We start from the raw sequence: 13,705 nt of genomic DNA, 5'->3' as shown, positions 1-13,705 counted from the left end.
TTAATAAAATGTTATTTTTTAATTTAGGATTTAATTCAAGTTTAAGAGTAAAAAATTATCGGGAGAAAATTCCTTCATCAAACAATGTTGTTAGTTTTGCATTGTTGTCCATTTTTTCTTCGAATCCCAAATGCTTTAGCAGCCTAGTTTTTTTGCCAAATAAACCTAAGATTAAACCAATGAGAGAGACAATTGCTATTTTAAAATTCTTTTCTCCAAAAAAAAAAAATAAAAGATGGTTGCTTTATTGCTGTTACGACATAAAATAATAGTTTCGATGGAGCCAAATCTTGCTTTGCTATATTAGACATCTATTAACTCATACCTATGCCACCATCATGAATAAAATTTGGCTCAGCTCAAAACATGGCTAGACCAATATATACTGCAGATGCTAATTATATTTCCTCAAATATCACTGTGTTGGTGGGTGTGTATCTTTTGTCTTGAGACTCATGTAAGAAACACTAAGGAGTAAGGATGAAAATGGGTTAGATAATATCCAACTATAATCATGAAATATGGATAAAAATTTTTGTACTTGATCGAATCCATAAATTTTATCATATCATGTAGAAATTTTTGTATATGATATCTGTAATTTTTGCCATTTGGCTCATCCTAAATAGCCAGTGGTACAGTGAGAGCGTATATTGAAAATTTTTATTATTTTACTAAAAAAAATTCTGTCAAGCAATCTCTCCTTGCTTCTGAGCTCTGCACATTCTACTATTGAATGTAAATTGACGGGATATTGATAGGCATTAATTACACTCCCCCGTGGTCTGAAAAAATATAATGAAGTTTGTTAGACTGGTTACGTACATCCATCACAATGACTTATATTGAAAAATAATTAATTGAATACCAAATTAATTATTTTTTTATTTATTTTGGATGGGATGTGGAGAAAGTAAGATACTTTTCTTATTTAATTTAATTAATTTAAAATAAATATATGAACAAAAAGAAAGAAAATCTGAAGAGATATAAAGAAAGAGAAGGAAATTAAAATGAAGCTAAAAAGAATATATAAGTCCAAATTTGACAATATATTTTAATCATTTTCTCCTGGTGTTTGCACAAATAAAAAGAGTGGAAGATCCTTTGTAGAACTGAAAAAAATAATCTATTTATATATAGTAAATAATTAACTATTTATTATAAATAAAATTAAATCTTCATACACGGAGAACTTTTTTGAGAAATTATGTACGAAGCATATTAAGCTTTTTCAAAAATTATTAATGGATGTCATATTGCCATCACATATAGTCGAGATAGCTAAATATCCTATGCCCAGAATCCTATTGCCAGATCGCTTAACAATCAATCAGGGATTAAGGAAAACCGTCACTGTATTTGAACGCTATTAAGTTCAAATTTGGTTTCTTTTCCCATTTCACCTCAAACCTTTGTCTGATCTTCAATAATGGCCATGTCTTGTGACCAAAAGAGGCTGCTCGATCGCTTGGAGCGTTTTGTTATTTTGACTTGGTCCAGAAACCGAAGAAACTGTATTGCAGAATTCTTGTCTCCAGCTGCTGTAGTTTGCAGTCCCTATCGTGATTTAGGTGAAAGAAAGCAGTTGTCTTATCTCATATTTCCTTCATGAGTCAGAGTCTTTGATCTAATAGCATTAGCTTCTAGATGGGGCACCTAAGATTTAGCAAGTATCTTTGATTTCTGCAACACTGACAAAGCCGGTAGGTCTTGCCTCTGGCCATGGTTCATTCTTTCTTTTCCCTCTAAACTTGACACGTATATTTGGGCTTAGAATGGAAGCGATTGCAAGTAATTTGTGATTCTTCTTTCAGGTCAACAGTCATTTCACCAAAACCCGGATCAGATCATCTGCATAGCTAACTCAAGAATGCTGGCTTTTATCTCCTCTTCACTCCAGTATCGTGAGATGCTACAAATGCTGGTTAAAAGAAAAGGAGGAAACCTTGCTGACCCGACGGCTTCAATCCACACAATTATTCATGGAATCCAAGCAGAACAAAGCCCATATTAAGGGAGGGATTTATGAATCAATAGTTGGATCTTGAGGAAGACAACAGCAAATCCTTCAGTACTTGCCTCTCCAAACTCACTTTGTCATATGCCAAGTTCTCCAAGCAACACTCCCCCTTGATCGAGTTCAGATGGCCTGACCATTGGCGACGCAGCTACCACAATTAGTAAGCCAACTCCCAATCTCAATATAAATTCCATGAGAACTCTTCTTCCATGTTTTGAATTCTCACTATATAATTTGTCGATTTTTACGGTGATGATAGTTGCAGGTGGCATCGTGCTAGTTGTGATAGCCACACCGATCATCAGGGGTGTCCATAAGATCAGAATGCAGTCAATCAATGCTTCAAGGAAGACTGACATTGGCACCATCACAACTACAACTGATTTCTGAAATGCGCAAGGACTCGAACAATTGAAATGGAACCGACCAACAGGTTCGATGAGGACATCCGAAGGTGGCAGTTCAGGTCTTCCAGACAGCTGAGTAGCAATTCATGGCAGAAGTTGGTACAGTTGAAGAACTTACCACATCAATTTGGTCAGGTTCTTTTGGATTCTGCTTCCATAAAATGGTGAAAGCACTATGAGTACATGGAGCGTGGATCACTTAACTAATACTTATTCGATCAGGTCCACAGGATTGAGCGCGGAAAGTCGCATGAGACTGCAAATCTTCACACTTTGTGGAAGGTATTTTGGTATGTGAAAAACAATTTCTTAGTTCATTTCCAGTATTTGCATTCTATGCCATTCTGCTAGACCCGATATCAAACACCTTCATACTATAAACCCTACTTCATATTTCCTTTCTCTTGTTTCATGCTCATCACATATAACAAAGGGTAAAAAGAACGGTGATCAGCAAAAGAAGGGGAGTCTGTCAGACAACCTCAAGGCCATCCCAGGCGATGGTCATCGCATAAGAACGATCCTCCACAGTACGGGTCTATGAGAGATCCTCACCGTTAATCACGCTCTGGCCTAGAAGTCTGGAGTCATCCACCAGACTAAGTTGCCCGTCTCCTTTGCAATCAAGGATACGGTTGTACGAACCTATAGAACAAATCCTGTCTAAGTAAGGTCGCGCAGGGAAAGGGGAGCATTGATAGATTAATTAATAAAATCTTTTCCAGCAGCCGATATGGGACTACAAATCTAGCGCTTGACCGGACTTGGGTCGGGCTTCAGCCCTTAACTTGTTTTAGGAGACCCACTTACACTGGGCCGGGCCTGAAATCTTATATTTGCAGGCTGGACCCACGAAACAACAGAACCCAGTTCTGAACCCAGAGTGGCTCGACCAGGAAAGTGAGCACATGGAAGATTATAAGGTGTGTTGACATAAGCAATTACCTTCACCCCTGGAGAAAGGTTAGAAAATGGACTAAATATAATTTTTATTTATTAAAGATAATTTGTATTGAAAATGGACTAAATATAATTTTTATTTATTAAAGATAATTTGTATTAATATAAATATTTTATTATTTATTTATTTTGGGTAGGATCATGTTAAATGTAATACTTTCAACCAAGCATATCCATGGCTTGCAACTCGGATTAAAATAACATCAAAATCACAGTCTCGTGATAAGGGGAATAAAGTGTAACTTTGATTTTTTTTTTTTTTTTCTTTTTCCAATCAAACAAGAAGTTTAGGCTCTTTTTGACATCACTTTTAGTTTTTAATGTTAAATATTTTTAAAAATAAAAATAGACGTCTTTGTTTTTGGTTTTTTTGAAACTTTTTACTTTGGAAGCTGAAAAGTCGTGTTTCTGAAATTTGATGAAAACTGTGGGCTGCCTGTAGGCACCGAGTTGTGGGAGACTCCCATCCTGAATATAAAACCATCCCCTCGGTGCACTGGCATCCTCCAAAGTACTCGCCACCCAGGCAAAACAATGTGATTTTTCTTCATAACAGCTAAACAATGTGGTTGGAAGCCATGGGCTGAATAAGAAAGGAGTAGACCACACTCAAGTCCTACAATCACCGCGACCGTCTGATATATTAATCCATGTGTCTTTACGATGAGATCGACAGAGAGGGAGATTAGCAACTTCTCTACCATTTGATCTGCAAACATGAAATAAAAGCTTAGGAATATCTTAGTAACCACCAGCTACAAACCAGAAAATGTTAATTCATTGTGAGAAAAGCAAGCATTGTAAAAGGTTGGTTTGCAAGATAAATCAAAGACTTATCATGGTTAAAATGCTGATTAGTAAGATCAAGATTCTTTCAAATAGTATCACAATCATGAAGCAGAGCACGTGGAAATACCAAAATGTGTCATCAGCATAAAAGAGATGGCACATACAAAAGTGATTTGAGGCCCAGAATTTGAGCTAATATTATCTACATTATTGATCAATGTAAATCAATTTTACACTGGAGAGACCGGTGGCAGGGAGGTGGACGGCGGGAAGGCGGATGGCAGCAGAGAGCAGGTGATGAGAAAAGAGAAGGATAAAATTAATAAAATATTATTTTTTTAAAAAATAAAATATAAAAAATGATAGTAGGATAATTTCTTAAATATCTTTCATGATAAAATGGTATTAAAGGAGCACCATAGCAAATACCATCTAAAAAACAGGCAACACAGTCTAGCCTACTAAAGTTGGTTCATATAGAGGCCATGTCAAGTTAAGTTTGCGATGAATTAATATGACTAACATATTTTGACCTTTAGTGTTTTGTCTCTTTCTTTTCACTTCCATCTTGACCTTAAACCCCAATTCTAAGTCTTTCTAGCTCTAAATTTCAAATTCTAACCCTAAATTTGATATATACATGTGACATACTTGAAACATGAGAACTTATCGAGGTTGGCAAGATCATGATGAAGTCACCAATCATTAACGGTGCAAAGGTGGTAGATAGGGTCAAAATCCTATCAATACGGATTGGATACCAGTATTATCCATATGCATATTTGTTTTATTTGATGAATACAAATATGGATATAGATATTATTTGGATGTAAAATTTATATCTATATTTATTTTAAATAAATACGGATATAATTTGGATACTAAAAGTGTGGATATAATTATAGATAAAAATTGAATAATTAAATTTTATGATGACATAATCAAAGATATTACTAAATAAATGATAAATCAAGTTATAATAGCATGCTTATATGGTTGTATATTTTTTTAAAAATTAATAAATGCTATATAAATTATATAAGATTATAGATAGATTTGGATATTCAGATATAGATCGGATAGTTATCTATTTATATCCATATTCATTTTTCTTTAACAGATATAAATATGGATATGAATATTAGTCGGATTTTTAAATTTTTATCTATATCCAGATTGATTCGAATGCAAAACTTGATCCGAATGGATATTATCTATATTACTTTCATCTTTAGTTACATATATGAGGTACTGAATGGAGTGTACCATATTGAGGGCTGGAAAGTTGCTACAAATGGCCTTTTAGCGGATGTTCTCTTTGGTGAGACTAGAATTCTTATCAAACCTAGGGCTAGGCTTTGGTTGGAGAGGGGGCAGCAATAGAGTAGGAGATGGGTTGGATGGCTTAAGTTTTGGAGCAAGGGTTTGTGCAGTGAGGGATAGGGAAGCGAGAGAGGTTAGAGAAGCGGGGGAAGAGGGGTGCGGAGGTGAACAGGTCTGGTGGATGTATAAAGCGGAGAGAGGGAGACAAGGAAAGATAAGGCGGAAAGGGGAAGAGACTCTTCAAATCAAGGATTTCAAATAGAGAGGATATCTCATCTCAAATGAATTCTTTTTTTAAATTTTTTCCATAAACAAATTATAATGGATCATATAGGTTATACAATTTTAAACCTTAAACTAAACCTACTTAATGGACATGTTAAATTAGATCAATCTGTATATGATTTGAACCTATCTATGCCAATTTTGAACTTGCTTAACTTGGATGGGTTGGCAGATTAGGCTCTAAAATTCCACCCAGCATAAAGATAGCCCATCCAAAACTACCAATCTGTCGTGTAGTCTACATCCCATGTCAAAATATAAAAATTGAGTGGTTAGAACATTATCGGTCGGACTAGTGTTAGATAGATATTATTTTAACCCCGAGACTAAATACATAGACTTATGGTTGATTTGAATCAGAACCTAGTGGAATGAACTTAATGCTATTCAAATGTCAAGAGCATCAAACCGAGCCAAAGCCAATAAATAAAATGGCCAGCTAGTTATTTTACCACTCCACTTTAATAGTGTTATAAAAACATTCTTCAACTATTTAAGACCTCTGCCCTATCTAAGACTACGATTGCAAATTAAATCATGATTGATTTTATAGCTTTATTGTCTTTTTTCTGGGATTATTTTTTACTAGTGAACAGTTGGCAACTGTGTCACTGACCGTCCACCTCATGCATTAAGGAGCTTAGGATCAGTGACCATCATGTTCTTCAGTTATCTCAGAATGTTCGTAGTACTATATATTTCAGCACGACTAATCTATGCATATATCACTGAATAATACAAACACGCCCTCGTTATTCACGACTATTCAAGAAGTGGAATACTTGTGAAGTCATTGTATAATTGACATGCATTCGCTGCATTAGATATGACAACGCAAACACCAAATAATCTGATCCTAATTAGTTGCTTACCCCAAAGACAACCAACTTATTGGCCCCTCCACTAAATATGACAACGTAAACGCTAAATAATTTGATCCAAAACCATTCAGGGTTCCCTCCGGCAGTGCCCATCATCAAGCAATCAATCCAAGCACTACGAACACCGGAAACGGGTCAAGTCGGGGAAATGAGGACCATTGATAAGATAGGCGATTGGGGACTTGAGGACTTGAGCACGGACCTGAATATATAAACGGTGCATGATTTAATTATTATCACAAAACTGCAGCAGCATTATATATCAGACATAAAAATAAAGTTACTTATAAACAATAAGAATGATGGATCGCTAATCTTGTCAATAACAATTAGGCCTTCTAAGAACCTTTTTTTTTAGTGAACAAGAACAGAAGGAAATATTGCTATTCTGTGTTTTCTTTAAAAAACTATGCCCCGCTAAGAACACAGGAATCCTAGGAGTAGCCACTTGGAGTTCAAATCCTCTATGGTACGACTTTTGCTTGCATCACTATGAAAAGCCACCACGTTATTCATCTCGGAGATAAATAGCTTATATTTATCATGAAAAAATGTTTGCGTACTCTTCAATGTGATACAAGCATGTTGCAGAGTTAGAGGAGCCACCCATCTCTAAGGTAGATGACCATCCATGATGGTATCTTACTCTGCGGTGCTGAAGTCACATAGAAGAGGATCCTGTTTTATTAGGACCATCGTAAACGTAAAATGATTCGCCAAGCTTCCATCACTCTTCGCTTCCTCTGCTTTCTTCCCCTTGTCCTGCCGGCATGCCATCATCTCATCTATTATCCTGCCCAAGACCTCGTAATGACCGTGCTTCCTCTATCGCCCCCCTTGCCTTCTCTCCATAGTCTCTTGCTCATCAACCTCTCTACCACCCTCCCCGCCATCTTGCCTTCACCGCATCATTCTTCCATGCAGCCCACGACCATCATCATCCCACACACCCTACCTCGATCGTGAGGACATCCGTAATCAGCCTCTGATTTATGTGCTGCTCGTAGAACAAGGGCCATGCCACCATCTCCACAGAAGCTCATACCTGAACACCAAAATAGATACTTGTGCTTGCTACGACACCCACTATACCTCAAATATGATGGCCCCATTGCCTGATGGTACCATTTTAAGCAGCATAGTGAGATCACCCAGTATCCTGTATACCTCTAATTGTTCAGGATGGCCTTTGTCATCACCTACAAACAGAGAGTCTTGAGAGATGTGGGGTCTAAAGCGGAGACGCGAATAAAACGGTTTTACTTCAGCGTTTTTGAGAGAATATGCCCTCTCTCTTTTTTCTGTTCTTTTATCCTTTTTTCTGTTTTACAACTACCCAATTTCTTGATATTTCAATTTAGGTCGATCAGATGATCCCACATCGGCTACTTTAGAATTACTAAATTTCTATTTGTTACAGGAATTGCCTGAGATAATTGGCGTCTTATGGTGTTGCGCATCCTGCAAGACGCCACCGCCCCCCCCTACTTAAGTGGTGCCTCTGTAGGGCTGTGTGCGTTCTACACAGACACCGCGAAAGCTGGAAACCTACAGACGACCAAAGTCTCCAGGATAAAAAAGCTGAGTAAATGGGTGGTTTGAAAGTGGCAAAAACCAAGACCGAGGAGAAGGCCGAAGTCAATAAAACCACCAATTACTGCTGTTGGGCAATGATATAACTTGGCCAAAAAACAGAGGATGGGGCTCGCATACCTAGAAGATGACTAAAACTATCAAAAGTAGATAAATAATATATATCTATCTCCGAAGATTGATACCCATGAGTTTGTAGTGAAGGACGTGGAAGACAAAATCTAAAGTCCAAATTATAGGCTGATCCTATGGAAGGTTGATGTAAATATGGCTTTCACTCTATCTTACATTTTTCAAACAAGAAGTCAGAAGAATATTCTGAAATATTATAAGTAAACAGGCTGGTAATGGTATAGAAGAAAAGAAATCTTCCAAACAAATCAATCTGACGCCAGTTTCGGATCCATCGAAACTCGTATTTGAACACCACAGTAGATACTTGTGCTCGTCATGAGAGACCCATTATACCTCAAATATATTTCATGGACCACAGCAAATCTCGAAGCATATGCACCGGTGATGTGGCGTGTTATCAACCGTCTAGTAATAATGAGATGTTTTTGAGAGAGTCCTTCTTGATATTTTATATTAGATCTGTCAGATAATCCCACATCGGCTATTTATGATTTCCAAACAACTATTTGTTACAGGAGAAATTGGATTGGTCCTCCGTCATGTTTACTATGGGGGAAAACGCAAACATCTCACAAGATTGATGCTAAGTCAAAGTTTGAAGAGGAACCACTTAACAATGAAGAGAGGTTTTAAAGACAATGGTGCCGAACTCATAGACAAAAGAAGAGATTAAGGTACTGCTACCAATGTATTTGTAATTTCTAAAGCTTTTATATCCTACATCTCTTGTGCCTAGACCCAAGCCATCTCGGCTTATGGTCAAATTTATCTGTGGCACAATTATGCATCTGTTCTACTGATTTTCTCAATAAACTGGGTGGGCACCTCCCATTTCATTAAAAAAACTATTTGTTACAGGGAATTGCCGTTGGGTTCCCCACGTTATCAAAGAGGGCGTTTAGGGTTGGGAAACGTATGGGCATGGTGGGAGTGGGTATCTTAAACCTTTCTTGATTTGGATATTTTAGCCTTTTGCACATGGAGGGCAAGCAATGCTGGATCATATAATCTTAAAAAATTAACATGCTAGTGTCAATTATACTTTTTTTATATAAAAAAAAATGAGATCAAAATATTTCTAGTAGAAATTCTAGGAGTCCATGTATTTTCTTTCCCAAGTTTTTAAAATAAAAGTGCTTATTTATATGTTGGCATAATCTCTAGGCATCATTTCGATAGAACAGGATCACTTCTAGATCGAATAGCAATCATCCTTTGCTTTAGTCTTTAGGAGTCGTACTTCTTCCATCTACTACAGAAAGAAGAATCTAACTTTGAGTCGCCCTATGCAATGCCCGGCTTTTACGGATATCATCGTGGTACCCATGATGACAAGTCTTTTGTATTCTCTAAGTCTTTTGTATTCTCTATATTGCTTGGGTGTCTTAGAACTTTAGATATGCGTTTGGTTGACATCATGAGAAAGAGGATGAATGGAGTCAAAAAAATGGATGATTCTATCCACTATTTGATTTATGAAAAGGATGGATGAAAAAAAAAATTATCTATCAATCCCGGCTCATCCATTTGCATCCCCTCAATCTAGATGGATGCAAAAAAAGATGGGTGAAACATACGAGGGATGAATTTTTAAATTAACAAAATTATCGCTCAATAACTTTCATAAAAGTCTAACACTCCTTCACTTTTTCATTCATTTTATTTAATATTTTTTTATCTTATCTATACTACTAAATTTTATTACTAATTATTTTAATCTTAGTACATCATTTTCATAATTATAAATAAATAATTAGAATTACCTGTATTTTTTATTTATATTTACTATTTTTAGTTAACTATTTGTATAAAGTTAATTAACTATTTAAATTTAATTATAAATTAATTAGTTATTTATATAATTAATATATGAATAGAATTATTCATATGTAATTACTTTATAAAATTATTTATATAGCTAAATTAAATTAAAAATTAATATTTTAATAATATTTATATAATTATAAATCATAAAGGTTATAAGTTTATATGTTGTCCTATTTTTTTAAAGTATAAATAAGTATTCTAAATTGATAATATAAATAATATTTTTTATCAAATGATAATTTGATATAAATATCATATAAATATCATTTATTTATTTTTTATTTTTTATTTTTTATATATCAAATACAGAAGAGAATCATACCCATTCATCCTTCTATCCTCTTCATCATCTATTCTTTTTTTTCTATCCATTCTTTTTTGTATCCATCCTTTGTACCAAATAAATAGTAGAGGTTTGTTTGATTTTGATTGTGTAGTTTTTTGTGGCTGAGTCCTTTGTGCACACATCAAAAGCAGTTACATAGTTTCTTCTCAAGGCAGTCCCTTCTGAGATTAGGGACTCTCCTTTTTTTTTTTTTTTTTTATATACCCAAAAAAAAAAAGACAGTCCCTAATTTTAAAAGGAATTTTTATCATTCATTCTATTTTTTAATTGTAAATAGTTGGCAATGGTATCATGGACCCTCCACCTCACACATAATGAGATTAGGATCAGTGACCATATATTCTACTTTTTTAGTTATGTGAAAAAAGTTCCTAGCACTATTCCAACACGACTAATCTATACATATACCACTGAATAATTCCCACACCGCCTCATTATTCATGATTATTCAAAAAGTGGAATAATTGTGAATCCATTGAATACTTGATATGCATTCGCTACATTAAATATGACAACACGGATACCAAATAATTTTATCATTATTAGTTGCCTACTTCAAAGACAACCAAGTTATTGGCCCCTCCATTAAATATGACAACATCAAGCAATCAATCCAAGCAGTAGGAACACCAAAAACGGGCCAAGTCGGGGATATATCACGACCCTACGAAGGAGGGCGAAATTCTTTATGCATCACATGCCGTGCAGAAAATCGTGCATCGCATATGATGATTCGTTTTCATGTGGAGCCGGCAAAAAAAAATTTTTTTTTTTCACCGACGTCTCCGGGTTCGCATGTGGGCGAATCACCGTATGCGGTGCACAAAGAATTGCCCGGATAAGGTAGTCGGGGACTTTGGACATAAGCACGGAACAATACAAACAGTATATGATTTAATTATTACTACAAAACAGTAACAGCATTATATATTAGACATAAAAATTTACTTATAAACAATAAGAATGGTGGACCGCTAAACTTGTCAACAACAATTAGTCCTTCTAAGAATCCTTTTTTAATAAAAAGAAGAGATCAAAATATTGCAACTCTATATTATCTTTAAAAATCTATGTTCCCCTACGAACACAGGACTCCCAGGAGTAGCAATTAAGAGTTCAAATGCTCTGTAGTGTGATTTTTGCTTTTATCACTATGAATAGCCGCCATGTCATTCATAGACAAATAGTTTACATGGATCATGAAAAGATGTTCGTGTACTTTTCAATATGATACATAGCAAATTACAGAGTTAGGAGAGTCATCCGTCTCCGAGGGAGATGATTATCTATAATCGCATCGTACTCTATAGTAGTAAAATCGCACAGCATCCCGTTTTATTAGAACCATCAATCATAAGCCTAAAATGATTTATGAATTAAGTATCACTCTTCGCTACCTCTGCCTTCTTCCCTTGGCCCTCCCGGCTCATCTATCATCCGGCCCGAGACCTCGTCACGAACCCGTTTCCTCCATCGCTGCCCTCGCCTTCTCTCGGTACTCTCTTGCTCTTCTCCTCATCCCATCCGCCACCTCCCCTTTCCGCATCAACTTCTTTACCGCCACTTGTGCCTTCACCACATCATTCCTCCATCCCATGACCATCATGTTCCTACCCACCCCACCCCAATCGTAAAGCGGAGACATGAATAAAATGTTTTTACCTCAGCGTTTTTCAGAGAGCAGGGCCTTTTTTTTTCCTTGATATTTTATATTAGATCGGTTAGATAATCCCACATCGATTATTTTAGAATTCTGAACTACTATTTGTCACAGCCAATTGCACTCGTCCCGTTGTGGGGTACTCTGTGAGGTGGTGTCGCTCCCAAACAATGGGGGTGATTCGTCCTAGCCTCGTGGACATAGAATAAGAAATGGAACGATAAGAGGATGGGAAGGGGTGGAAGAATAGACAACCCCACCATCCCTTTTTTGGTTCAAAATATATTAAAAATAATGGAGGAAAAAAAAAAGGATTAGCTCTCCGTCTTGGCCATCAATTTGTAAGCTTCCAAATTTAGGGAATACAATAAAAAATTGATGGAGTTTGTGAAAGATGGGTTTCTACCAATTTGTATGCTTCTAAATTTAGAGGATACAATAAAGAATTGATGGAATATGTGAAAGATGAGTTTCTATGATGATAAACTTACCTATATTATTTATTTTATATTATAATATTTTATTATTAATTATTTTATTTTAGTATATAATTTTTATAATTATAAATAAATAATTGGATTTTTTATTTTTATTTATTTATATTATTTTTAGTTAAATATTTGTATAAATTAATTAACTATTTAAATTAAATTATAAATTCTTTAATTATTAATATAATCAATATTTATATAAAATTGTTCAAATTTAACTAATTTATAGAATTATTATATAAATTATAAAATTATAAATTTATATGTTATATCTTATTTTTAAAATATAAAAAAATTATAAATTAATAATAATAATATTTTTTATCAAATAATAGTCCAATAAAATATCGTACAAATATCATCTATTCTTCTTTTCGTTTCTTTTATATCAAATATAGAAAAAAATTATTTTCATTTATCTTTTTATCGTCTTCCTCATTCATCTTTTTTTTTTAATCTATTTGTTCTCTAATCCACCATTCATATCAAATAGAGAGCGGAGAATTATTTGATCTTAGTTATGCATCTATTCTTCGTTTCGTTCTTTTTATATTAAATAAAAAAAATATCTATTTTTTTATCATCTTTCTCATCCATCTTTTTCTCTTATCTACTTGTTCTCTAATCCATCGTTCGTATCAAATAGAGAATAGAGATTTATTTGATCTCAATTGTGTAGTTTTTGAGTGGCTGAGTCTACTGTACATAATAAGGACAATTGCATTATCACTTTGTAACAGTCCTCTCTTTTGTAAATTTCTTAAATGGTATCTTTGCCTCTTTTTATCTTTGGGCCTATTCTTTTAAAGGTAAAAAATGTATTCAAAAATTTATATTTTTTTAAATAAATATTTTTTTAATAATATTTAGATAAAAAATAATTTATTTATAATTTTTTATATATTAAAAAATAGTTCGAAATTTTATCACTCATGTTCTTTTGCATTACTAGTTTCCTAAATATATCTATATTTTCTATAATACC

The 13,705-nt window shown here is 34.5% G+C and overlaps 1 non-coding gene across 1 annotated transcript; it reads right to left on the bottom strand.

The window, feature by feature from the left end:
- Positions 1-2,896: 2,896 nt before the first annotated feature.
- LOC114914494 (small nucleolar RNA U3) lies at positions 2,897-3,107 on the bottom strand. Its single transcript, XR_003801751.2, has one exon. It is a non-coding gene; the product is annotated as a small nucleolar RNA U3 (small nucleolar RNA).
- Between the last annotated feature and the right edge of the window lie 10,598 nt (positions 3,108-13,705).

Source organism: Elaeis guineensis, chromosome 8 (genome assembly GCF_000442705.2).
Source record: "Elaeis guineensis isolate ETL-2024a chromosome 8, EG11, whole genome shotgun sequence".
Classification (NCBI taxonomy): domain Eukaryota; kingdom Viridiplantae; phylum Streptophyta; class Magnoliopsida; order Arecales; family Arecaceae; genus Elaeis; species Elaeis guineensis.
Note: the sequence above shows the minus strand (reverse complement) of the source record. Positions and strands in the feature narration are given on the sequence as shown.